This window comes from Helianthus annuus, chromosome 3 (genome assembly GCF_002127325.2).
Source record: "Helianthus annuus cultivar XRQ/B chromosome 3, HanXRQr2.0-SUNRISE, whole genome shotgun sequence".
NCBI classification, from domain to species: Eukaryota; Viridiplantae; Streptophyta; class Magnoliopsida; order Asterales; family Asteraceae; genus Helianthus; species Helianthus annuus.
The window spans coordinates 67,000,620-67,027,517 of NC_035435.2; the positions used below are offsets into that span (position 1 = coordinate 67,000,620).

At 38.1% G+C, this 26,898-nt stretch overlaps 4 long non-coding RNA genes across 6 annotated transcripts; 2 read left to right on the forward strand and 2 right to left on the reverse strand.

Annotated features, from left to right (window-relative positions):
* Positions 1-2,849: 2,849 nt before the first annotated feature.
* Positions 2,850-5,104, reverse strand: LOC110927923. 3 transcript variants are annotated; one of them, XR_004889193.1, is made up of 4 exons: positions 4,636-5,104; positions 4,391-4,525; positions 3,932-4,264; positions 2,850-2,864 (listed from the first exon to the last, which is right to left on the reverse strand). It is a non-coding gene; the product is annotated as an uncharacterized LOC110927923 (long non-coding RNA). The 3 variants fall into 3 exon arrangements; XR_002586006.2 differs by lacking the exon at positions 2,850-2,864 and having other exon boundaries at positions 3,717-4,264; positions 4,391-4,537; positions 4,636-5,103; XR_002586007.2 differs by lacking the exon at positions 2,850-2,864 and having other exon boundaries at positions 3,717-4,264; positions 4,636-5,074.
* A 5,522-nt stretch (positions 5,105-10,626) lies between these two features.
* On the reverse strand, positions 10,627-11,793 carry LOC110927922. Its single transcript, XR_002586005.2, has 3 exons — positions 11,303-11,793; positions 11,057-11,191; positions 10,627-10,930 (listed from the first exon to the last, which is right to left on the reverse strand). It is a non-coding gene; the product is annotated as an uncharacterized LOC110927922 (long non-coding RNA).
* A 5,591-nt stretch (positions 11,794-17,384) lies between these two features.
* Positions 17,385-20,205, forward strand: LOC110929490. Its single transcript, XR_002587179.2, has 3 exons — positions 17,385-17,536; positions 19,064-19,148; positions 19,852-20,205. It is a non-coding gene; the product is annotated as an uncharacterized LOC110929490 (long non-coding RNA).
* Positions 20,206-20,410: 205 nt separating this feature from the next.
* Positions 20,411-26,353, forward strand: LOC110927921. The gene is made up of 3 exons (XR_002586004.2): positions 20,411-20,665; positions 22,200-23,640; positions 25,168-26,353. It is a non-coding gene; the product is annotated as an uncharacterized LOC110927921 (long non-coding RNA).
* Positions 26,354-26,898: the final 545 nt, after the last annotated feature.

Genomic DNA, 26,898 nt, shown 5'->3' on the forward strand with positions numbered 1-26,898 from the left:
TGAAACGAAAAGATCCGACAAAATAACAATTTTTATAAAAGTTGTCGGGAAGTTGTAAAGGATGATTTGTTCCAAAAACGGGGTTTTTACAAGACTAAACTATTTTATACATAGATCCACTAAATATAAGGTGATCTACATTACGACTTTCGGAAAAATTACAAGTTCATGTAACAACGCGACTTTACATACTAGTCTACAAGTTTAATGTATTGAAACTGGTTTGAAGTATCGGAACTTGATTGGTTGATTAAAGAAATTGTTGAAGTGATTTTGTAAAAGAAAATGATACGCTTGAAAGCGTGGCCACCTCCAGTTACAGGGGAAACTCTGGCGAAATTTTTCTAAAATCTAACACTTAGAATTATTTACAAGTGTTAGACTATTTTTGATACATTTTCAAAATATATTTCGCCATGACTTTATTTATTAAATAATCGGAGGTGGGATTTTCATAAAAACTAAACGTGGTAAATATTTATTCGATAAATATATTTTTTCACCACACTGTTTATGATTATTTTGTGAAAATATATAAATATTGTTTTTAGAGTAAAAATAATATTTACAAACTTTGTCGAACCCAAAATAATACCAACTCCTACACGACAAACATATAAGTTACAACGGTAATTATTATTACCACTAAATCGCCAAAACGTAACTTACGCTTTATACGGAAATATTCACGAATGCGGATTTGTCAACATATTATTTTGGAAAGTATTATGTGAAGAGAAAATATATTATTATTGAGAAAAATAATTATATTTTGGAATGAGAAATAAAATATATTAAGTGAGACTTAACATTATAAACACGCATGTATTAATTCCCCCATCCTTGGGAAGGAGATTTTCTACCAAGTATATACGCGGAACGGTTGTCTAACTGTTTCCCGAAAATGTAAACTATAAAGCTAAGGCACGGCCATCCGTCTGATAGAATTAGCACATGTAGGTCGTTGCGCAGCAGTTGGATATTTGGATTACTTGGTATTGTGACGCACTCACTGTGAGTTCATGTCCCCCTTTTCTCTTAACTGTTTTCAGTTTTATAAACTGCGGGGGTGAAATACATGTTACTATGATTATGAATACTTGATACATGGTATGGTTAGCGTAAGGAGGGTTACTACTTAGATCATGTGAGTGGGTAGGCGCAACTTGAGGCCATTAATCCTCGTAGTAGGACCGAGGGACAGGAGCGGTAGATCTATCTGGGTGTAGCGAGCCCAGCCCCAGGTCCAGCTGAACGGACCTCGGGGTGACTTAGTGCCCGACGCATAAATCCGCTAGGTTTGAGTCATCCCTACTTGCACTTCACACATATCAATGGCCTTGCAAACCATTGGTGATCTCTTTTTCCTTATTTGCTACATACCAGGTTTTTGATAAAGATAAAGGTTTGTTTACGCACTTTCGCATGAACTCGCTCAACATTATTGTTGATTTTTCAACTTACATGTATTTCAGGGAATTAACGATCTGGCGCGGTATGGCTTGTTTCCGCTGCATTAGGCCCGAGGTCATCCAGGGTTCGAGGCTTGTGACTCTTTCCTGGACAAGTCACAGTCCCTGAACCATGTTTACTTTAAGTTTGCATTTGTAATGTTTAGACAAGTTTATGGTTGTCGGGTGTTAACCCGTTAAGACAATGTTTTTGTCACACCCCGAAAAATCAGAGCTGGCGTGACTGGACCGGTATCTTCATTACACAGCGGAAGCAAATAAGCTAAGACTTCTAGAAAAAGAACGCCGCTAAGTACTCGAATTCCCATGGGTTCTCCTATTCCAACCGTTCCATAGTTTTGAAAATGCAACCTGAGAAAGAACATGCGAAAAAGTCAACATAAAGTTGAGCGAGTTCATAGTTTGTTTTGAAAAGATTTAAAATAAATCTTTTTGATAACCGGTTTAAAAGTTGTTGAGAAAGCATAGTAAAATCATTTTCTCGGCATGATATATGAAAGTTGTGAGTCTAGCCCACGAGAGTCATTGTAAGCAGGACCAACTCGTCCTCTTACTTGTACATAAGTTGAAAACATTATCAAAGTTTGTAAATACATGTATTATGAGTTTGCGTCAAATGAATATCAAAAACATTTGAAGGTTATAGTGTTGTAAGTTGGTATGAAAAGCGTCTATGAACATGTTGATCATTAATGTTTCGCGAGGACATTAATATATGCGACGACATAGGAGGTACTCAACCCGCGTAGGCAAATTTTTAGTGTCGAATCACCTCGACTGGGACACAACAGCACTCGAAGTGGTCACCCATGGACCGTGAGTGGGGCTCGCCCGTACCCATTAGATCTAACCTTTGTTCCTTGGTCCTCAAAAGGATTAATGGCACCTCAGTTACAGCCTATGCTCACATGATCTAAGAGTTCATTCCATAACTTAATCATACCTAAGTTTGACATGTATTTCCCCCTGAAAGTTGTTAACCGAAACGTTGAAAGAAAAGGGGGACATGGTCTAACTGAGTTGTCTCGTTTTTCGTACGCAGGCCAACCCAGTCCCGTTGTTGTAACTAGGACATTCTCGTCACTAGTCCTGAAAATCATGCATGTTTTGTAAACCGGTATGTTTAGTATAAACCTTTCGTAAACCTTTCGAGTTCGTTGAAATTCATTTGCAACATGGTTTGTAAATATGTGTTTTCGTTCATCAAAATAGTGTTTGCTTTTGCAAAAACTTGCATGTCTTTCCACCCCCGAAAACATTTATAAAAAATGTAAAACAGTAAAAAGTGGGGGTTATGAACTCACCTTGACATTCCAGTGCAATGCTAGTTTAGCGTGATTCCGTAGTGTCGTTCCAAGAACGTGAATTAGCTAGCGTGCAACTAAAGCATTCCTAATCAAGGAATAATTGTAAGTTTCTAATTTAAGCGTAGCTAAACTACGTGTCCGAGCTCTACCGAGTCGTTAATAAAACGACTCTACGAAGGTGTTGTTAGCTTGGCTTAGAATAACCGATCTATGGTTATTTGATCTCATTTAATCGGAATAGAAACCAAGTCTCGAAAACATCATAGTTTTCGAATGGTTTAGAATATATATTTATATGCATAAATATAAATATATTTACGTAGTCGTGTTAGTCGTTGCGGATAGAAATACGTAGGTGAATAATGGTACGTATTCGAAATGTCGTATATAATACGGTAACATACCGTTGTAGTTTTCGTAGGGTGGAAATAAATAAACATATATGCATATGACTATATAAGCTCGTTGTTATCGAATTAATAATGTCGTTAAAATCTTACAAAAAGGTATCGTACCTCGTTTAGAAGTTTGAAATAAATATAAATTATTATATTTATTTTTATAAAGGTATACGAATCAACGGCATTTGAAGATATAGTTCCCGAACTATCGTCGCCCTACATTATATTCGTTTTATAAAAGTGTCAGGGATTGCTCGGGTTATCGGCGTTTTGAAAATAAATATAAGGCATTATATTTATTATTGTAAAAGTATTCGGAATTGCCGACATTTAAAATAAGTAGAGATATTCAAAATTAGTCAAACTATCGATGTTTCGAAAAAGGATAAATAATAATATTTATTTTGTATAAGCAGTCGAGTTTTGTTAATCTATAGCTCGTCAAAATAAATATTACACTTTACATTTGTTTTGGAAAATATACTTTGACATCGGGTGGGCGTCGCTTAGGAATTATAACTGTTTCGTGTAACGGATTTTATGAAAAACGGACAGAGCTTCCTTTGTTTTTGGAATAACCCGACAATAAAAGTCGTCGTATTTTCTTTTCAAAACTCACAATAATTCAATCGATTAAATCAATATATAATAACTTTTCGACAAAATAAAACGTAGATAATCACCAACGGTATCGGTTGAGCTCGGTTTCGCGTTTAACTATATAAAATCTAATTAACGTACTGAACGTTACCGGGTCCTGAGTTGACCGGGTTTTGACTGTGTTGACCGGGTCTGACCCGTGTTGACTAGTGACCGTGTTGACTGAGGTTGACCGATGCTCGATGCTTAAATCTGAACCCGAACAAATCTGTCCGGAGACCAATGCGAACCGTGTGAACCGAGCACTGAGTTAACCCGCTTTAACTGTGTTGACTCGAGTTGACTCGGGTTCGACCAGTTGACTTTCGTTGACTGACGTGTCGCGAACCCGAACCACCCGAAACTGATCCGAACCGTAATATGAGCCAAACCACAAGTTGATTTTTGTTGACCGAACCGATCTTGAACCAACTAAACCCGAAACCTGAGCATGGACCGAGTTGGACCATAACGGAGTTAAACACGAACCCAAACAAAATGAAAGTCAGTAACAATTTTTATCCGGAGAATGGCTGAAGAAGAATATATAAACAGAATGTATGAAGCTCACCGGAGTTTCTGTCGGGTGGAGACGGCTGCCGTGAAACCCACCGGAGCCTCACCTCCGTGCCATCCTCATCAGCGGCTACCCCATCATCATCGTTCATCATCTACACCGTCGATAACCACCACGGCTACCGTCAACCTTCAATCGAACCTCGGAGAAACACCACCATCAACCATAAAACGCCACCAGAACTTCATCCAAAAAAAAAAAAAACAAATAAAAAAAAGGAAACAGAGGGGGGGGCTTACCATGAAACCCGTCGGACCAAAAACACCATCGTCGCCGCCGCGGGTCCGCCACCGACGGCGGATTTGTCGCCAGAAAACTCGATCCACCGACGGACATTAGTCGTTGCTCTCTCTCTCCCGTTCTGTCTTCTCATTTCATCGTAGCACCACCACCAGACGGTGGTGGTGGTCGGCCATTGAGGGTGGAGAGAGTGGGGTTGAGAGGTGTGTAGCTGATGTTGTAGTTCTGAGGTTTTGAAGGAGAGTGAAGATGATGATGTTTTGTCTGTGTTTAGTGTTTCTTGAAGATAAGGTTGTAGACTCACAATATCAGGGAATTTGATAGGTAGCGGCCGAACAAAATGACAAGGGTTAGGGTTACTAAGTTATTTATAGTTAGGTTAAATGCTGTTTTAAGTGGGCTTAGGCTTGGGTCCAAGGCCCACAAGCCCAAACCTCGTGTCTAGTGGCCCGAAATCTTTTACAAGACCCGTTTACACTCTCGAGTTTAATGGATCGCCACAAAACACCATTTAAAGCTTAAAACACGCGAAATGCTATCGGTAGTTGACATTTGATGCATACGATTGTCGTTGTGTTAAAAATCGCGTAAATATTTATTTTGTTATTGTTAATCCGTTTTTTTTTTCGATCTGAATTCAACTACGAATAATAAAATTCAATTACGACGCTAAATACGTCATAATATTTCAGTTTTGAAGGGAATATAAGTGTCCGCTGCTTCCGTTTCGTTGCCAGTGCGTATCTACAGTCACGTTTTTCGTTCACGTACGCGTTTTACGATGTTCGAAAGCATGATATCTTCGTAAAACCACATTCACATCTATAAGTATATGTTATACGTACAAATTTTATATTTGTCAGCGTTGTATTTTGTTCGGTTTCAGCGCGTTATCGTTTAATATCCTGCAGTCTCTCCGCGGATCGCCATACGCGCACTGTAAAGTCGGTTAAACGTTCCTATGCACTCCAAAGGCCTAATTAAGTTTATACGTGCCTTAAACACTATTTATTATCACCTTAAACGCTTGCTAATCGCGTAATTAAGAGGCGTTAATTACCGGTTGTCACATTCTCCCCCTGTTATAGAAATTTCGTCCTCGAAATTTAGACTATGTTATCTCCTCAGAGTTGTATCCTTCGCAGGTAAGTCCGAACAATGCCAAAGTTAATAATCGCGAAATCAAAGCAAGAGTTATTCAGATTACGTGAATGTGAGGACATTTTGCATCAATAAGAACCCAATTGTTCAACAGAGTTTGTTCTAGAAATCGATGTCAAGTGAACGAAGCGTTGTGATACTATCACCAATGTGATTATGTCTACGAGGGTCCAACAAAGGAGGAATTTCGACCAATAGAATTCCAAATGAACGTTCACAACTGCAAATCAATTTTTGAAACAATAGAATTCACTACCAACAGAAACTGGTGTTGGTTGTTGTATGATTGAAACTCGAGTTTAACAAGCTCAATTAGATAGAATCATGAAATGATTTGTCAACTGTTGAACCAATAAGTGAATAAGATAAAACCAACGTGTTGACATTATTGAGCTGCAAGGATACACCGAAACGAAATACAACCGAACCTGGTATATCATCGTCTTAATACATAATTGCATTAAGACTATTTGAATGATGTGTCAAACGAAAAGCATAAATAGTTCTGCATGAAACGACTGATTGTAATTAGCACAAGCTACAAGTTTAGACCGACGCCACAGGGTGTCGTAGTGAATGCAACAATTCAGTAATAGCGGTGATCGAACAAGTACCGCCTGTGCTTTGCATGAAATGCTCGATCATGATTAGCCCAAGCTACAAGTTCATACTGACACCACAAGGTGTCGTAGTGATCGAAATAATTCAGTAATAGCGGTGATCGAACAAGTATCACCGTGTTTGAAATCAAATGAGGGCTAAATGAAGTGAATCTGAATGCCTGTTTCAAACAAATCTCATAGGATTTTCAATTGAAAACGAAACAAATAAACAATGTTTTCGAGCGAAGATGAAAAGCAATGAATATCACAAAATGTTCGCTCGATGGTGAAAGAACCGTTAAGAGGTACACCGGAATATAATATGAATTTGTGTACCATTGTCTTAACACACGATTGTGTTAAGATTGCTTTAAAATGATAAATCAACTAAGCGGATTTAATATCAATAAACAAATAAATAAATAAATAAATAAATCCGTACATGATGTGAGCAACGAGATTAGCGCAAGCTTCAAATTTGTGAGAACGTCACCACAAGGTGATCGTGATCAAGGAAACGATTCAGTGAAGTCGAAGACCAAACAAGCATGTTATGGTTCAAAAAAAATGAAGTGCTTGTTGGGATTATTTCGAATATGATGGCCTCAATCCATCATATGGAATCTTGAATCGAATATATATTACGAGCAAGTTCAACAATTGAACTTGGTTGAAACATATTCCAACAATGAATTCATGTATCAATGAGAAAGTTTAGACATGGCCACAATGAAAAACCATGTATACCACACAAAAGAAACTGAGTTTTCCAAGAGATTTGTCGACTCGATATCAAAGAGTCAACGCTTTGCAATAATGTTGTTCATCTAGATCACAATGCAAAGATCAAGTATAGCGAAACAATATTTGAGCTTTGATGAAACAAAAATTTGGAGTGAAGCCCTCTAATGGTCTTCACAAATCAAACTGACCACATGCGCAACAAACAATGCATGTGTAACTTACGAATTTGTCAAGAAATGGAGCAGTCGAGTGTTCGCTATCATGAAAGAAAATTTTTGTGGTGCAACGATCATTAGGGGGGGAGTAGAAATGCAAAAATCTACTCACTGTATGCAAGAAGTCGAAATTTCAACAAAAGAAATTTAAGGACTTTACCTGGGAGTTCACGTATGTTGTACGTAGCATAATCGCCATGAATGAAGTAGGGGGAATGCGAAGACATGTGACTTCTTTTGCAGCGCTAATAGTTGCGAGTCTCTTTAGACTAAGTATCGATCGTTACGAAATCTTGTTTCAACGTACCTCAGCATGATTCGTGTTGCTTGCAGGATCACTTGGCAAATTGCCGCATTTCGATCCGTAGTTCTCCCGCTGACAGGATTAGCATCGTTGTTGTCGTGACCATTTGTGGTTTTCCCCAAGGCCTTGCCTCGAAAATCGTGTGTGATGTACTTCGACGTCCACTGACGTATAGTTTAAGTTTCATGTATACCTGTTCACTAGCATTTCGTTCTGCGTAGAATATGATGTGCTCCGACATCCGTTGATGTATAATTTGAGTTTCATGTATACTCGTGCGCACTAGCATTTCGTTCCGCGTAGGTTACCTGCTCTGGTAAGTAAGATAGCATAGCCGACATAATATAATGGCGTTTGCGCGAGTTAATAGTCGCAGTTTCTAAGTGAGGACCTCTAATGAGTTTCGACGTAAGTTTTCCAAAGGTCCTAAATGCATGTTATCCAAAACTCTCAAAGTTTTGCTTACTATATGTAATCGTTTCATGTACCGTGTATCCAAAAGTGTTGACTCATTGTTTTCGGCAACGGTTGGAAACCCATATTCAGTCCTAGGCGTTCTGTATGTGTCCAAGTCTTAATAATCTAAGTACCCAGAGGAAGTAAGGTTAAAGCCTAGGTATCTCTACAGAAACCTAATTCGCTGAAACCTAATGCTCTGATACCAATCTGTCACACCCCGAAAAATCAGAGCTGGCGTGACTGGACCGGTATCTTCATTGCACAGCGGAAGCAAATAAGCTAAGACTTCTAGAAAAAGAACGCCGCTAAGTACTTGAATTCCCATGGGTTCTCCTATTCCAACCGTTCCATAGTTTTGAAAATGCAACCTGAGAAAGAACATGCGAAAAAGTCAACATAAAGTTGAGTGAGTTCATAGTTTGTTTTGAAAAGATTTAAAATAAATCTTTTTGATAACCGGTTTAAAAGTTGTTGAGAAAGCATAGTAAAATCATTTTCTCGGCATGATATATGAAAGTTGTGAGTCTAGCCCACGAGAGTCATTGTAAGCAGGACCAACTCGTCCTCTTACTTGTACATAAGTTGAAAACATTATCAAAGTTTGTAAATACATGTATTATGAGTTTGCGTCAAATGAATATCAAAAACATTTGAAGGTTATAGTGTTGTAAGTTGGTATGAAAAGCGTCTATGAACATGTTGATCATTAATGTTTCGCGAGGACATTAATATATGCGACGACATAGGAGGTACTCAACCCGCGTAGGCAAATTTTTAGTGTCGAATCACCTCGACTGGGACACAACAGCACTCGAAGTGGTCACCCATGGACCGTGAGTGGGGCTCGCCCGTACCCATTAGATCTAACCTTTGTTCCTTGGTCCTCAAAAGGATTAATGGCACCTCAGTTACAGCCTATGCTCACATGATCTAAGAGTTCATTCCATAACTTAATCATACCTAAGTTTGACATGTATTTCCCCCTGAAAGTTGTTAACCGAAACGTTGAAAGAAAAGGGGGACATGGTCTCACTGAGTTGTCTCGTTTTTCGTACGCAGGCCAACCCAGTCCCGTTGTTGTAACTAGGACATTCTCGTCACTAGTCCTGAAAATCATGCATGTTTTGTAAACCGGTATGTTTAGTATAAACCTTTCGTAAACCTTTCGAGTTCGTTGAAATTCATTTGCAACATGGTTTGTAAATATGTGTTTTCGTTCATCAAAATAGTGTTTGCTTTTGCAAAAACTTGCATGTCTTTCCACCCCCGAAAACATTTATAAAAAATGTAAAACAGTAAAAAGTGGGGGTTATAAACTCACCTTGACATTCCAGTGCAATGCTAGTTTAGCGTGATTCCGTAGTGTCGTTCCAAGAACGTGAATTAGCTAGCGTGCAACTAAAGCATTCCTAATCAAGGAATAATTGTAAGTTTCTAATTTAAACGTAGCTAAACTACGTGTCCGAGCTCTACCGAGTCGTTAATAAAACGACTCTACGAAGGTGTTGTTAGCTTGGCTTAGAATAACCGATCTATGGTTATTTGATCTCATTTAATCGGAATAGAAACCAAGTCTCGAAAACATCATAGTTTTCGAATGGTTTAGAATATATATTTATATGCATAAATATAAATATATTTACGTAGTCGTGTTAGTCGTTGCGGATAGAAATACGTAGGTGAATAATGGTACGTATTCGAAATGTCGTATATAATACGGTAACATACCGTTGTAGTTTTCGTAGGGTGGAAATAAATAAACATATATGCATATGACTATATAAGCTCGTTGTTATCGAATTAATAATGTCGTTAAAATCTTACAAAAAGGTATCGTACCTCGTTTAGAAGTTTGAAATAAATATAAATTATTATATTTATTTTTATAAAGGTATACGAATCAACGGCATTTGAAGATATAGTTCCCGAACTATCGTCGCCCTACATTATATTCGTTTTATAAAGGTGTCCGGGATTGCTCGGGTTATCGGCGTTTTGAAAATAAATATAAGGCATTATATTTATTATTGTAAAAGTATTCGGAATTGCCGACATTTAAAATAAGTAGAGATATTCAAAATTAGTCGAACTATCGATGTTTCGAAAAAGGATAAATAATAATATTTATTTTGTATAAGCAGTCGAGTTTTGTTAATCTATAGCTCGTCAAAATAAATATTACACTTTACATTTGTTTTGGAAAATATACTTTGACATCGGGTGGGCGTCGCTTAGGAATTATAACTGTTTCGTGTAACGGATTTTATGAAAAACGGACAGAGCTTCCTTTGTTTTTGGAATAACCCGACAATAAAAGTCGTCGTATTTTCTTTTCAAAACTCACAATAATTCAATCGATTAAATCAATATATAATAACTTTTCGACAAAATAAAACGTAGATAATCACCAACGGTATCGGTTGAGCTCGGTTTCGCGTTTAACTATATAAAATCTAATTAACGTACTGAACGTTACCGGGTCCTGAGTTGACCGGGTTTTGACTGTGTTGATCGGGTCTGACCCGTGTTGACTAGTGACCGTGTTGACTGAGGTTGACCGATGCTCGATGCTTAAATCTGAACCCGAACAAATCTGTCCGGAGACCAATGCGAACCGTGTGAACCGAGCACTGAGTTAACCCGCTTTAACTGTGTTGACTCGAGTTGACTCGGGTTCGACCAGTTGACTTTCGTTGACTGACGTGTCGCGAACCCGAACCACCCGAAACTGATCCGAACCATAATATGAGCCAAACCACAAGTTGATTTTTGTTGACCGAACCGATCTTGAACCAACTAAACCCGAAACCTGAGCATGGACCGAGTTGGACCATAACGGAGTTAAACACGAACCCAAACAAAATGAAAGTCAGTAACAATTTTTATCCGGAGAATGGCTGAAGAAGAATATATAAACAGAATGTATGAAGCTCACCGGAGTTTCTGTCGGGTGGAGACGGCTGCCGTGAAACCCACCGGAGCCTCACCTCCGTGCCATCCTCATCAGCGGCTACCCCATCATCATCGTTCATCATCTACACCGTCGATAACCACCACGGCTACCGTCAACCTTCAATCGAACCTCGGAGAAACACCACCATCAACCATAAAACGCCACCAGAACTTCATCCAAAAAAAAAAAAAAACAAATAAAAAAAAGGAAACAGAGGGGGGGGCTTACCATGAAACCCGTCGGACCAAAAACACCATCGTCGCCGCCGCGGGTCCGCCACCGACGGCGGATTTGTCGCCAGAAAACTCGATCCACCGACGGACATTAGTCGTTGCTCTCTCTCTCCCGTTCTGTCTTCTCGTTTCATCGTAGCACCACCACCAGACGGTGGTGGTGGTCGGCCATTGAGGGTGGAGAGAGTGGGGTTGAGAGGTGTGTAGCTGATGTTGTAGTTCTGAGGTTTTGAAGGAGAGTGAAGATGATGATGTTTTGTCTGTGTTTAGTGTTTCTTGAAGATAAGGTTGTAGACTCACAATATCAGGGAATTTGATAGGTAGCGGCCGAACAAAATGACAAGGGTTAGGGTTACTAAGTTATTTATAGTTAGGTTAAATGCTGTTTTAAGTGGGCTTAGGCTTGGGTCCAAGGCCCACAAGCCCAAACCTCGTGTCTAGTGGCCCGAAATCTTTTACAAGACCCGTTTACACTCTCGAGTTTAATGGATCGCCACAAAACACCATTTAAAGCTTAAAACACGCGAAATGCTATCGGTAGTTGACATTTGATGCATACGATTGTCGTTGTGTTAAAAATCGCGTAAATATTTATTTTGTTATTGTTAATCCGTTTTTTTTTCGATCTGAATTCAACTACGAATAATAAAATTCAATTACGACGCTAAATACGTCATAATATTTCAGTTTTGAAGGGAATATAAGTGTCCGCTACTTCCGTTTCGTTGCCAGTGCGTATCTACAGTCACGTTTTTCGTTCACGTACGCGTTTTACGATGTTCGAAAGCATGATATCTTCGTAAAACCACATTCACATCTATAAGTATATGTTATACGTACAAATTTTATATTTGTCAGCGTTGTATTTTGTTCGGTTTCAGCGCGTTATCGTTTAATATCCTGCAGTCTCTCCGCGGATCGCCATACGCGCACTGTAAAGTCGGTTAAACGTTCCTATGCACTCCAAAGGCCTAATTAAGTTTATACGTGCCTTAAACACTATTTATTATCACCTTAAACGCTTGCTAATCGCGTAATTAAGAGGCGTTAATTACCGGTTGTCACAGTTTTACTATTTTATTATCAATGGATGATCTTGCATATTTTTAATTCATATAGCTTGTTATGATTAAGCTATAGTATTAAGAAGTCACACCAAATTAACCACGCTTCCGCAAAGCCAGGGTGTGACAAATCGTGAGCCAAAAGATTCGTGCATTGCTTGCCATAGCTCTGACGTGAATCGTGCATCCTGATCCGAAATGATGGAGGTGGGCACCCCGTGCCTTGAAACAACTTCTTTAAGATAAACGTCTGCAAGAGTGGAGAACTTATCCGTTTCCTTAATAGCTAGGAAGTGTGCAGACTTGGTGAGTCGATCCACGATCACCCATATAGTATCATTCCCACGCTGGGATCTGGGTAGGCCTGTAACAAAATCCATGGAAATTTCTTCCCATTTCCATTGCGGTATCTTGGGCTGCTGAAGTAGGCCCGCTGGTTTTTGATACTCCACTTTGACTTTTGCACATGTCAAACACTTGCCAACGTAAGTCGCTATGTGGCCTTTCATGCCGGGCCACCAGTATGTTGTTTTGAGATCGTGGTACATTTTATCCGACCCTGGATGTACCGAGTAGCGAGACTTGTGTGCTTCATCCATCACAAGTTCTCGTAAACCACCGTAGAGTGGGACCCAAATGCGCCCCGTTACATAGTAAGCACCGTCTTCCTTCTGTTCTAATCGTTGCCTTGAGCCGCGCAAGGCTTCAGCCTTAACGTTTTCTGGTTTTAATGCTTCCACCTGAGCATCACGTATCTGTGCAGGAAGACTGGACTAGATAGTAAGCTGTAGCGCTCGTACGCGTCTAGGTAGAGTGTCCTTTCGACTGAGAGCGTCGGCCACAACATTGGCTTTGCCTGGATGATACTTAATAGCGCATTCGTAATCGTTTAAAAGTTCAACCCATCTTCGCTGACGCATATTCAATTCCTTCTGCTTGAAGATATGCTCGAGACTCCTATGATCGGTGTAAATTGTGCACTTGGTACCGTACAGGTAGTGTCGCCATATCTTAAGCGCAAAAACAACAGCTCCCAGCTCTAAATCGTGCGTCGTGTAGTTCCGTTCATGAACTTTGAGTTGTCGCGATGCGTAGGAAATAACTTTATCCCGCTGCATCAATACACAACCAAGCCCCTGTATCGATGCGTCACAATATACTACAAAATCGTCCGTGCCTTCCGGCAATGAGAGAATAGGCGCGCTGCAAAGCCTATCCTTTAAGTACTGAAAAGCGGTTTCCTGAGAATCTCCCCAACGGTAGGTAACACCTTTCTGTGTCAACATAGTAAGCGGCTGTGCGATCTTCGAAAAGTCTTTGATGAATCGCCTGTAGTAACCCGCCAAACCCAAGAATTGGCGTATCTCTGTTGGTGTACGAGGTGCAGGCCAGTTCCGTATCGAATCTACCTTGGATGGATCGACATGAATCCCATCCCTGTTCACCACATGGCCTAAGAAGTGGACTTCACGAAGCCAGAAGTCGCATTTTGAAAACTTGGCGTACAGTTGTTCTTTTCGAAGAAGTTCCAAGATAAGACGTAAATGCTGCTCGTGTTCCTCCTGACTCTTGGAGTATATCAGAATGTCGTCGATGAAGACAATGACGAACTTGTCTAGATAGGGTTTACACACCCTGTTCATAAGATCCATGAAAACTGCAGGCGCGTTCGTAAGCCCGAATGGCATGACTAGAAACTCGTAGTGACCGTAGCGAGTTCTAAATGGATTGGAAGATTAAACTTGTTGCAAGAGACTTGTGAAGCCAAGAATGATGAGAAGATGGTTGTAGAGAGGATTAGGGAATGTGAGGGTACGTGTTTTGATTCTTGTGATGATTAGTGAATGATTAGGGAATGAGATTAGGGTTAAGTATGATTTAAATTTCACTAATAACTCTTTACACCCTTAATTAATAGATTTTACAATAGTACACCATCTCAAACAGTTTCACAGTTTCACCACCAAGTGTATGCATTTGACAAGTCTATCACAATTAACACATAATCATGCATAATCACACAATACACTTCATTGTATTAAAACGTTACAGTTCCATAGCCAATTATTTGTGCAAATAAACAACTAAACAATACATGAACGTGCAATAAATGCGAGGTTGGAATCTTGGAAATTCGAGTTGTCACAGTGTGTGCCTTATGTGTTACTTGTGCATGTTACTTTATGTTATGTATGGTGATCAATCGAATCGAAAATTGAAACTCAATCGAACTCAATCGAATTATGATGAATGGTAGCGAAAGGATAGTGTGAAATATAGATGCTTGTATGTAGATATAGTGGTTGGGATTAAAAGTAATTTGAATAGGAAACTCTATCGTATTCGTATCGTCTTCAATCGAAATCGAAATATCAGAAATTGTCGCCCCGAACACTCGAAACAGGCTGTGGATCGATCAGGCTCCTAGCCGACCGAACAGCCCAGCCAATCGGACGGACTGTCCAATCGAGCAGGCTGTCCGATCGGGAAGCCTGGCCGATCGGCTAGCTCTTTCCCCTTTTGGAAGCCTATAAATAGGCCTGTCATTGTCAATCTTTCCATTTTTGGAAACCCTCTGACCGACCAGCTTGTGCTCTCCACTATTTCTCAGATTTCTCTCAATCCCGGTGAGTTTTCATCTTAAATCTTGTACTTTCTTGATCAATACACACTCCTACACCTTTCTATCTTTCAAATCTTGATTTCTAACGGTGAAATCATCAAGATCTAAGCATTCTAGGATGATGTCATCATGGTGTTCTTCAAGAACTTCATGTTTTGGCCTCAATCCACCAAGAATCACTTGGATCTAGCCGATTTCCACAGAAACAAACTAAGATCTATCACAGATCTGAACATTTATATGGTGTGAAGGATTGAAAGAAGGATTTCCAACTTCCTTTCAACTCTTTTACACTCAATGCCTTCAAACTGGTAGAAACGGAGCTTGAGCCAACTCACTAATTATTCTAATAGTTGTGTGGTTCAAGATTCGGATTCTGTCTACGAGGTTCACCGATTTTGGGTTAAACGTTAAACTACCGTTCCGAAACATTCACCGGCTGGACTTTGGTGATTCCAATCCGAGCAGGGGAAACAAGTAAGAACGAAGGTGCCATGGTTCAGCTCGTGTCAAAATACCTCAATATAACGTCAAACAATCAGAAAGCCAATGCTAGACGAACAGGCCGACCAGGTTAGAATGCTGGCAGATCGAATAGGCTGTTCGAACGAACAGCCCAACCGATCGGACATGTCAGCCGAGCGACCAGGCCAGCCGATCGGCTAGCACAGGGCCCCACTCTTCAACAATTTCATGAAGTATGGTATTGAACGAAGTGATGTTCGATCGAACTACGGTTTGGGTTGAATTACTCTTCGGATCATGAGATACTATGCTTCAACACTTAATCGATTTTCAACTCGTTCGACGTATTGGAGTGCCACCCGATCGAACATGTTGTCCGATCAGCTGACATCCTGCTGAGGACTTACTACCGAAGTGTCTAACCGATCGGTTAAGCTGGCTGATCGAACGGTCCGTTCGATCGATCGACCTGAAAGGTAAGGACATTTCAGTGTTCTCAAATACTACAACGAAAACTTCAAAAGAAGAAGCCATCATAAACAAACACATCCTACTCAAAAGGAGAAGCAATCCACTCGAGCAGTCCAACCGATCGAGCCTACCGGCCGATCGAACAGGCTGTCCGAACGGACAATCTAACCGCACGAACAACCCGTTCAATCGAACCTACAGTTCGATCGACCAGGCTGTTCGACCCATCATCACTTGTTTCCATTTTACGCGTTACTCATCATTGTGCTATCGAACTATTCAGGCTAACCCTACTCTCAAGCACTCCCTTCAATCCATCAATCAATCGCTGTGAGTATACTCGAACCCTTTTTGCTTTAGCGCTTTTGGGTGTTACATACGTTACCTATCAAAAATCACAATCGAACACACTACTCAATTACTTTATACGCTAACTGTTATGAATGTATTACGTGACTAAATGAATGCTTGTTGTTATGTTTACACGTGGAATGCTGTCTACCTACCTTAACGACGTAGTACTATAGTTTGGACTCAGCACCCGTTCACACAGGGTTTTTAAGGACAATTACTTGCATGGATTACGGTGGTAATCATGTATTGCGAACTGTCTCGGACAGTCAACCCGCAGTCATTGGTATCGATAGATCCATGTTGATAATTAACATGCTTCGTTTTCCTCTGTGTACGTGCTGGTTATGCGTAAACCATTCAAACTCTATTATGCTATAATCAAACTTGTATGCTCACCTTTACATTTTATGTATTGACTTTATTTTAACGTATGTGACAGGCAATTAGGATGCTTATCTGCTAGGAAGGCGAGCTAGGAATAAGCGTCTAAAGCATAGTTGTCTGTAGATCTTGCAGATTGAGTCTCTAGAGGCATTTGAACAACATTTATAATTTAATTTAAATCTGAGTTGTCGGAACAATATATTTGACCAGATGCTTATCTGTAATAACTTGTTTTATTATTTGGGATACGGTATGGGACGTATTATTTAAACTAAATAGTAATGATAGTTGTTGTAGAAACTTCTGGACAATCTGTTTCGCTAAGTGCCATACCCCGATGATTCCGCCATCGGTTGGGGTGTGACACTTGGCGTTGATGAGGGAGATGATGTTGAAGATGCTGAAAAGCAATCTGAAATGGTTTGTCGATTTTTCACTTGTTTTGGTTTTTAGGGGGAGTTAGGTTATTTTCAGAAAATACAAAAACAATAAAAAAATTCAAAAATACAAAAACATAAGATATTTCTAAAATCCAAAAACAATAGAAAACTGAAAAAGTGTAATACCCCAAATTCCATGAGAAATTTAATTTAAGCTAGTTATGAACAAGTAAGGATAGTCTTGGTCTTAATAATATACATATTATTCTTGAGGGGCCAAATGTGTAAAGTGGCAAAACTTAAAACATTAAAAGTATAAAAAAAACACACACACATAGAGTGCGCGTGTGTGTATATACGATCGATCAGGGACAGAGGGTGAGGTGAAACCCTAGTTTCACCAAAATCCATCAAATTCAAGGGGGATTGAAGGGCTAAACTAATGCATGAACCAAGATTTTCGATCACTTTAGCGTTTCTACCATCATGTAAGTCGAATTTTGGTATTTTAATGATGTTTGATCAAGTGGGTTTTGTGTAATATGTGATTATAGTGTAAGATTTTAGCATGAATGTTAGTTATAATGAATGTGTAGATGCCAAAGTATATTTAATTTTGATTATGATGAATATTGGGGGAAAACCCATTTGCTATAGGTAGGGTGGCGACATGGGTATACTACCCATGTCAAATCTTATGCAAATTCGAAAGTGTTATGATTTATGTTATTGGTTTTTGTCAGTTAGATTTAGTATGGTGTGAAGTTATGCGAGTTTTTAATTAGATGTTAATGGCAAGTGAGCACAAGAATTAGGAAGATGAACATGAGAATATTTGTACATTATGCTTTAAATGCGAAACCCGCCAAGTGTTTGATAAAATGCCTACAAAGTTTGTGTAAAATAGTTAGTAAATTCGTCACTTTTGACAGCCTTAGATAGTCATCTTTTAAAGGCTGTATCTCATTCGTTATTAGGAGTTAGACAACGAGCCTTATATCGTTGAAAAGGCTGTTTTGCATATTACATTTCATATTTGGCCATAAGAGGCTGGTTATAAGATTAAGTGGGTCAAAACAGCATGAAAAGTTAGTAAATTCGTCACTTTTGACAGCCTTAGATAGTCATCTTGTAAAGGCCGTATCTCATTCGTTATTAGGAGTTAGACAACGAGCCTTATATCGTTGAAAAGGTTGTTTTGCATATTACATTTCACATTTGGTCATAAGAGGCTGGTTATGAGATTTAGTGGGTCAAAACAGCATGAAAAGTTAGTAAATTCGTTTTGACAGCAAGCTGTTTGGAAGCATTTCAGCTTCTGTGCTGATTTTGTAAAAATCATATAAAATCATAGGAATGTCCGATTGTCACGATCTTTATATGCTTAGAAATATCTCTGAGTGTAGATCATTTCATATTTGAACATGAAGAACTGAATCAGAAGATAAATGGGTTAAAATGTGTCGTGAACAGCTGCTGCGCAGAAAGTTGCCGCACAAATTTTAGTATAAATATTCAGTAAAAATAGTTGTATTGTTATGTACACTTGTATGAATCATGAACTACTGATTTTAATAAATTATTAGTAAGTTATTTGATTGTTTTAAGTGTCTAAAACACTTACCAACTAGTTTATGCATATAATTGCACCAACGGGTCGAAACGGGTTGTTGATAGAAAATAGTAGAATGGATGTGTAAAAACCAAGGTGTTAAGAGATGGTATGAAATGTTTAACATATGAAGCAAGTTGCCTAACTTAGAAAAGGTTATCATTCTAAGTATGGAATTTTGAAAGAATAACGAACATGATGTAAATACATAATTATGCATGCTAGAAGCTCATGTATGACTGTTGTGATGATGGAATGATAAATTGTTAGATTGATTAGCATTGTAGTATTATGATACATGTTGAACTCGTTAAGCGATTGACACGTGAATAGAAGTGTGATTAGTGATGCGTATGATTATGTATACTAACTATTGAATGGATGTAATGGAATGAGATAATAGGAACGTGTCAAGGAGAGGTCAAGCATAGGAGGATAACGTGTCAAGATAAGGCAAGGTGACAAATACACTTATTGGAGTACTCGAGGTAAGTGAATTTCGATTCACTTTTTAGTAGGTTTAGTAGATTTTAATACTTATGTTTACGAAACATCATGAAAGAACATGTAATAATCAGAAGTACAAAGCCAATAATGCCTCATTATTGAAGAAGGTTGTATTTAAGCCGAAAGTAAATTGGTGGGTTTAAACGGGTCGAATTTTATGTGCATATGTTGCGTAATGTAATGAAATTCGTTATGGTTAAGACCTTGGGTAAGAATTTTTAGTCATTATGTAAGGGGAACATTTCCCGGACCATTAGGAACAAGTTTTATACGATTCGGTTGTCGGTTAGTGAATGAACGGATTGTTTCGTGTTAGTGTAGGAAATTTTATAAGTGTATGTGTATAGGAATCCAAAGGGCACGTGGGTTGAATCATAGATTGTCTATACTATGTAAAGTTGTGAATGTGACATTCCGGCATAAACCTACATGTAAAAGAAGCTTGTGTATATATTCGTGATTAACTGATTGTGCGTAGGAAGGAACATTGGCATGTATGAAGGTACGCATGTATATATATAAGTGTGTATATATATATATGTATGTATGTATGATAATAAGTACGTAGGTGTGAATGTATGTGTGATTGAATGTTCAATGCTTAAGACATATGCATGAACGTTATCAAAGTGTTAGAGTATTTATGGTTACTAATGATGTGCGTTGAGTTGGAATGTAATGTAGGTATGGGATCGTTGGCTTCATGAAGAAATGGAGCTGGATTTGGATAAGAGTATTTAAGAAAGCGCTTGGACAATTCCACGACTACTTTATAGAATGCTCTACGAAATTCTATTATATAGTTTAATGTTGTATGGTATGTTAATGACTAATGGTTTGGTTGTACGTGGTGTCCACAGGTATCGCTTGGGTTTTCTTTACATTTATTGAAGTGAAGCGGACTTAGTTCGAGTTGAGAGCAAGGATTGTACGGGGTAGAATGGTCACATAGTGTAACTCATATAGGTTTTGAAGTATTAATGTTATAAAACGTTATAAATCCGTTTTAATGAATATATGGCATTTCGCATTTGAACCTTCATGTGTTTGATTTGTCTATTAAAGAACGAAATTTTTGGGCTCTTGTTTTCCGCTGCGTCGTATTTTAAGTTATTACGCGTTAGTCTTACAGGGAATTGTTCTTATTACGAACGGGTCATGCTCGAATTTTGTTAAATAATAGTATGATAATATTACATTTTGGAATGTGTAATTTGGGCGTTACAAGTTGGTATCAGAGCCCTGGTTTGAGGGAAATCAAGTATGAGGAGGCAAATACTTGAACTCAAACCTATGTGCTCTTGTGACGAGGAACCCGTACAATCCAAGACTCGATCAAGATCTAAAGGTAGAAGCAAATGTAAGTACGAATTTAAGTATGTTTATGAAGAAACTAACATTATGTTGTGTGTAAGATAAGCATAGTTGTTTGGATGAGGATGATCCACGACTGTGGTCTCGGACTGACACCAAGGCATGTAATAAGACCATTGCCCAGGTACGTAAATTTTGCATAAGGGTGCATGTAATGCTAAAAGTTATCGAGTGAAGGAAAATTTTAATGAAATATAATAATATAATGGAAACGAAGTTATGAAAATGTTACACGTGCCGAAACCTAATTCTTCGGACATAAGGTGACGATTACACGAAGACACGAAACTAGTATGTGGATTGTGTACCTGGCCAGTACACAAGAAACATAAGACGTTCGTGAGACCGTAATGATTGTTACAGGTATGTCCGATAGGATTTGGTAGCGGCTGGGTGTGTGGGTGAAATGGGTAGTAAGACTCTCGGGAGGTTGAGAGTACTATGTAAGGGTGAAAGGTATAAGTGATAAGAATGAAATATCGAGTCCATAAGAAAGTATGGATTGACAATGTATGAATGCAATGTTTGAATCCGCGAGACAGATTTAAGGATGAAAGATATGAGCAATGCTGGAGTCCACGAGACGGATTCAAGGATGAAAGATATGAATGCAATGCTTGAGTCCGCGAGACGGATTCAAGGATGAAAGATATGAATGCAATGCTTGAGTCCGCGAGACAGATTCAAGGGTGAAAGATGTGAATGCAATGCTTGAATCCGCGAAACGGATTCAAAGAATGAAAGATACGAATGATGCAAATCCCTTGCGGATTTGGTTATGCTAAAGAAGGTTATGATAAGCTATGCAAATCGACCGGTTCAAGTTGAACAAGTCGAGTAAGGATAGGGTACCATCCGTTTAGAACGGGTGGTCGTGAATGCAATAATAAATGTATGAAGCTCAACCCGTTATACGGATAGAACGAAATATTTATGTTGAACACAATTAACTCGATTTTACTGAGGCGTAAGTGGTATGCTTGAATCTCATTATGAGAATATATGCCATTACCCATTTAATTAGATACTCGAATGCGTAAAAGAAATGAAAGTATATAAGCGAATGGAACTAAAATGTTGGTGTTGTAAGCGAAATAAGTATTATGACTAACCTTTAAAATGGGAAGGGTAAAAATTTGCAAGAAAACACTGGAACAGTGAAGCTATGAGGTCGTAAGCATGTTTGAATTGAAAAAGAGTGCAAACGTATACTTCGATACGCATGTATATAATAAGAAATAAGTGACAGTTGACCTTGAAAAGTCAAACTGCAGAAGCTGAGAAATAATTTGGTTTCAAACCAAGGGAGTGCTAGAGAAGAAAGGAAATGTGTAGTGTAGTACACCAAATGAGTTAAAGAATTACGAAATAATGATTATGTGTTTACCCGTCAAGAACAGGTCAAACAATGAGAAGGATATATATATATATATATATATATATATATATATATATATATATATATTAAGAAATGGTCATGTATTGACCCGTTATGAATAAGCTTAACACACTAGTGCTTTAAAAAGAATCTTGGAAGTAGTAATATGTAAACAAGGAGAAGTAATAAACATCATGTTTAAATGAACTTGAATGAAATGTGATAATCCCCAATTTTATAATGAGTATGGCAGATATCATAGTGTGATTAACCTATCTAGGTCAGTGAAAGAATGTTCATAAGCGAAAGCTCGTCACACGGATGAACGAGGTCAATACGAAACATGGTATGGATGGGGACGAAGAGGACCGACTCGTTGCTGCATGTTCAAGTACTGCACCAAGGTAGTAAGGTTAGCAAATTATTTAATATATGAAGGTACGATGCTCGAATCCCTCAAACCTACGCTCTCGTGAAAGTGTGTTCGTTTCTAAGCGCCACGCAAGTAAGTGATTTAAGGATTTCGAGCTATGCTTTTAGATGAAAACGGAAATGGGTTATGGATAAATTACTATTATAACCTGGGTTGGGACGTTATGGGATGTTAGGGAAGGTTTCGGGACTGCCCGAGACCATTTCTGGTTGGAAAAAGGACTCGGGAACAAAAAATTTTTTGGTCAAACAGCGTCTGCACACCAGAGAGCCCGTCGGCGACGGCCTTTATGCTGTCGGCGACGGCACCCCTCCACCTGACGCGCTAACTGTCTGTCTACGGGCAATGTTTAGCGACGGGACCTTCCCGAGCCCGTCGGCGACGCACCATGTGCCGTCGGCGACGGGTCCCCCTTATCTACATATGCTGAAATTGTTTGTTTGTTAGGCTAAGGTCCTTAATTCAGTTCTAGCATTCATTAAACATTAGGAACACCCCAAGTTGATTATGAAGTTAAGAAATTCAAGACAACTATCATGTTTTAATGATGTATGTGCGGGAAGTTATGTATGCGAATGAATGAAATAAGTAACACGTCTAGAAGGTTTGTAAAGAAAGATTGGATGAGTTTATGAAAATTTTACACTATCATTGAAAAAGTACCTCCAGATGAATAGGTATGATATGTTTAATATGTACGAATGAACGAGATTGTATGCGGAAATGAATAAATTAATGATGACTAGGGATTGGTTTTCGCAAGGAAGTTTGAAATCTTGATAAGTATGAATAATATATCAGGATGCTAGTTTCAAATTATGGACTATGGGATCTGTGATTAGGCAAATTCTCATAACATGCTTATGTAAGTCGTCTAATGTAACTTGAATGAGTGAGGGAACGAAGAATAAAACTAGACGGGTTGTAGAAGAAAAGAAAGAGGTTTTGGGGACGAAACCTTCTTTAAGGGGGGTAGATTTGTAACACCCCAAATTCCATGAGAAATTTAATTTAAGCTAGTTATGAACAAGTAAGGATAGTCTTGGTCTTAATAATATACATATTATTCTTGAGGGGCCAAATGTGTAAAGTGGCAAAACTTAAAACATTAAAAGTATAAAAAAAAACACACACATAGAGTGTGCGTGTGTGTATATACGATCGATCAGGGACAGAGGGTGAGATGAAACCCTAGTTTCACCAAAATCCATCAAATTGAAGGGGGATTGAAGGGCTAAACTAATGCATGAACCAAGATTTTTGATCACTTTAGCGTTTCTACCATCATGTAAGTCGAATTTTGGTATTTTAATGATGTTTGATCAAATGGGTTTTGTGTAATATGTGATTATAGTGTAAGATTTTAGCATGAATGTTAGTTATAATGAATGTGTAGATGCCAAAGTATATTTAATTTTGATTATGATGAATATTGGGGGAAAACCCATTTGCTATAGCTAGGGTGGCGACATGGGTATACTACCCATGTCAAATCTTATGCAAATTCGAAAGTGTTATGATTTATGTTATTGGTTTTTGTCAGTTAGATTTAGTATGGTGTGAAGTTATGCGAGTTTTTAATTAGATGTTAATGGCAAGTGAGCACAAGAATTAGGAAGATGAACATGAGAATATTTGTACATTATGCTTTAAATGCGAAACCCGCCAAGTGTTTGATAAAATGCCTACAAAGTTTGTGTAAAATAGTTAGTAAATTCGTCACTTTTGACAGCCTTAGATAGTCATCTTTTAAAGGCCGTATCTCATTCGTTATTAGGAGTTAGACAACGAGCCTTATATCGTTGAAAAGGTTGTTTCGCATATTACATTTCATATTTGGCCATAAGAGGCTGGTTATGAGATTAAGTGGGTCAAAACAGCATGAAAAGTTAGTAAATTTGTCACTTTTGACAGCCTTAGATAGTCATCTTGTAAAGGCCGTATCTCATTCGTTATTAGGAGTTAGACAACGAGCCTTATATCGTTGAAAAGGTTGTTTCGCATGTTACATTTCATATTTGGTCATAAGAGGCTGGTTATGAGATTTAGTGGGTCAAAACAGCATGAAAAGTTAGTAAATTCGTTTTGACAGCAAGCTGTTTGGAAGCATTTTAGCTTCTGTGCTGATTTTGTAAAAATCATATAAAATCATAGGAACGTCCGATTGTCACGATCTTTATATGCTTAGAAAGATCTCTGAGTGTAGATCATTTCATAATTGATCATGAAGAACTGAATCAGAAGATAAATGGGTTAAAATGTGTCGTGAACAGCTGCTGCGCAGAAAGTTGCCGCACAAATTTTAGTATAAATATTCAGTAAAAATAGTTGTATTGTTATGCACACTTGTATGAATCATGAACTACTGATTTTAGTAAATTATTAGTAAGTTATTTGATTGTTTTAAGTGTCTAAAACACTTACCAACTAGTTTATGCATATAATTGCACCAACGGGTCGAAACGGGTTGTTGATAGAAAATAGTAGAATGGATGTGTAAAAACCAAGGTGTTAAGAAATGGTATGAAATGTTTAACATATGAAGCAAGTTGCCTAACTTAGAAAAGGTTATCATTCTAAGTATGGAATTTTGAAAGAATAACGAACATGATGTAAATACATAATTATGCATGCTAGAAGCTCATGTATGACTGTTGTGATGATGGAATGATAAATTGTTAGATTGATTAGCATTGTAGTATTATGATACATGTTGAACTCGTTAAGCGATTGACACGTGAATAGAAGTGTGATTAGTGATGCGTATGATTATGTATACTAACTATTGAATGGATGTAATGGAATGAGATAATAGGAACGTGTCAAGGAGAGGTCAAGCATAGGAGGATAACGGGTCAAGATAAGGCAAGGTGACAAATACACTTATTGGAGTACTCGAGGTAAGTGAATTTCGATTCACTTTTTAGTAGGTTTAATAGATTTTAATACTTATGTTTACGAAACATCATGAAAGAACATGTAATAATCAGAAGTACAAAGCCAATAATGCCTCATTATTGAAGAAGGTTGTATTTAAGCCGAAAGTAAATTGGTGGGTTCAAACGGGTCGAATTTTATGTGCATATGTTGCGTAATGTAATGAAATTCGTTATGGTTAAGACCTTGGGTAAGAATTTTTAGTCATTATGTAAGGGGAACATTTCCCGGACCATTAGGAACAAGTTTTATACGATTCGGTTGTCGGTTAGTGAATGAACGGATTGTTTCGTGTTAGTGTAGGAAATTTTATAAGTGTATGTGTATAGGAATCCAAAGGGCACGTGGGTTGAATCATAGATTGTCTATACTATGTAAAGTTGTGAATGTGACATTCTGGCATAAACCTACATGTAAAAGAAGCTTGTGTATATATTCGTGATTAACTGATTGTGCGTAGGAAGGAACATTGGCATGTATGAAGGTACGCATGTATATATATAAGTGTATATATATATATATGTATGTATGTATGATAATAAGTACGTAGGTGTGAATGTATGTGTGAATGAATGTTCAATGCTTAAGACATATGCATGAACGTTATCAAAGTGTTAGAGTATTTATGGTTACTAATGATGTGCGTTGAGTTGGAATGTAATGTAGGTATGGGATCGTTGGCTTCATGAAGAAATGGAGCTGGATTTGGATAAGAGTATTTAAGAAAGCGCTTGGACAATTCCACGACTACTTTATAGAATGCTCTACGAAATTCTATTATATAGTTTAATGTTGTATGGTATGTTAATGACTAATGGTTTGGTTGTACGTGGTGTCCACAGGTATCGCTTGGGTTTTCTTTACATTTATTGAAGTGAAGCGGACATAGTTCGAGTTGAGAGCAAGGATTGTACGGGGTAGAATGGTCACATAGTGTAACTCATATAGGTTTTGAAGTATTAATGTTATAAAACGTTATAAATCCGTTTTAATGAATATATGGCATTTCGCATTTGAACCTTCATGTGTTTGATATGTCTATTAAAGAACGAAATTTTTGGGCTCTTGTTTTCCGCTGCGTCGTATTTTAAGTTATTACGCGTTAGTCTTACAGGGAATTGTTCTTATTACGAACGGGTCATGCCCGAATTTTGTTAAATAATAGTATGATAATATTACATTTTGGAATGTGTAATTTGGGCGTTACAAAAAGAGCTTGTGTAAAAAGGGAAAATGATAGTACATCGGCTAGACAGTTACAGTATGCTAAAGAATTGTAGTGTTTAAAAAGTTTTAAACAGTCTCGCTGATGATGTGCCAATAGGTTTTTACACACTTAGTAGGTTTGTTCGGGATATAAACCTTAAATCATCACTTGCTTATTTCGTGGGGAACATCTCTCGGATATATAGGTAACCCCTGAAATCTTGTTTGAAAGACGCTATTTCTGAAATACTAGGTCTTTGTACGTGATGATATCTGGGGTATTATACCAGGACTTCTGATTTTGCGGAAGCAATAGCCTAGTCCTCGTATAATGCTTTATACAACTTTGTACTTAAAAGCTCACCCTCAGCATAAAAAATGATGAAACATTGCAAAATGCTAA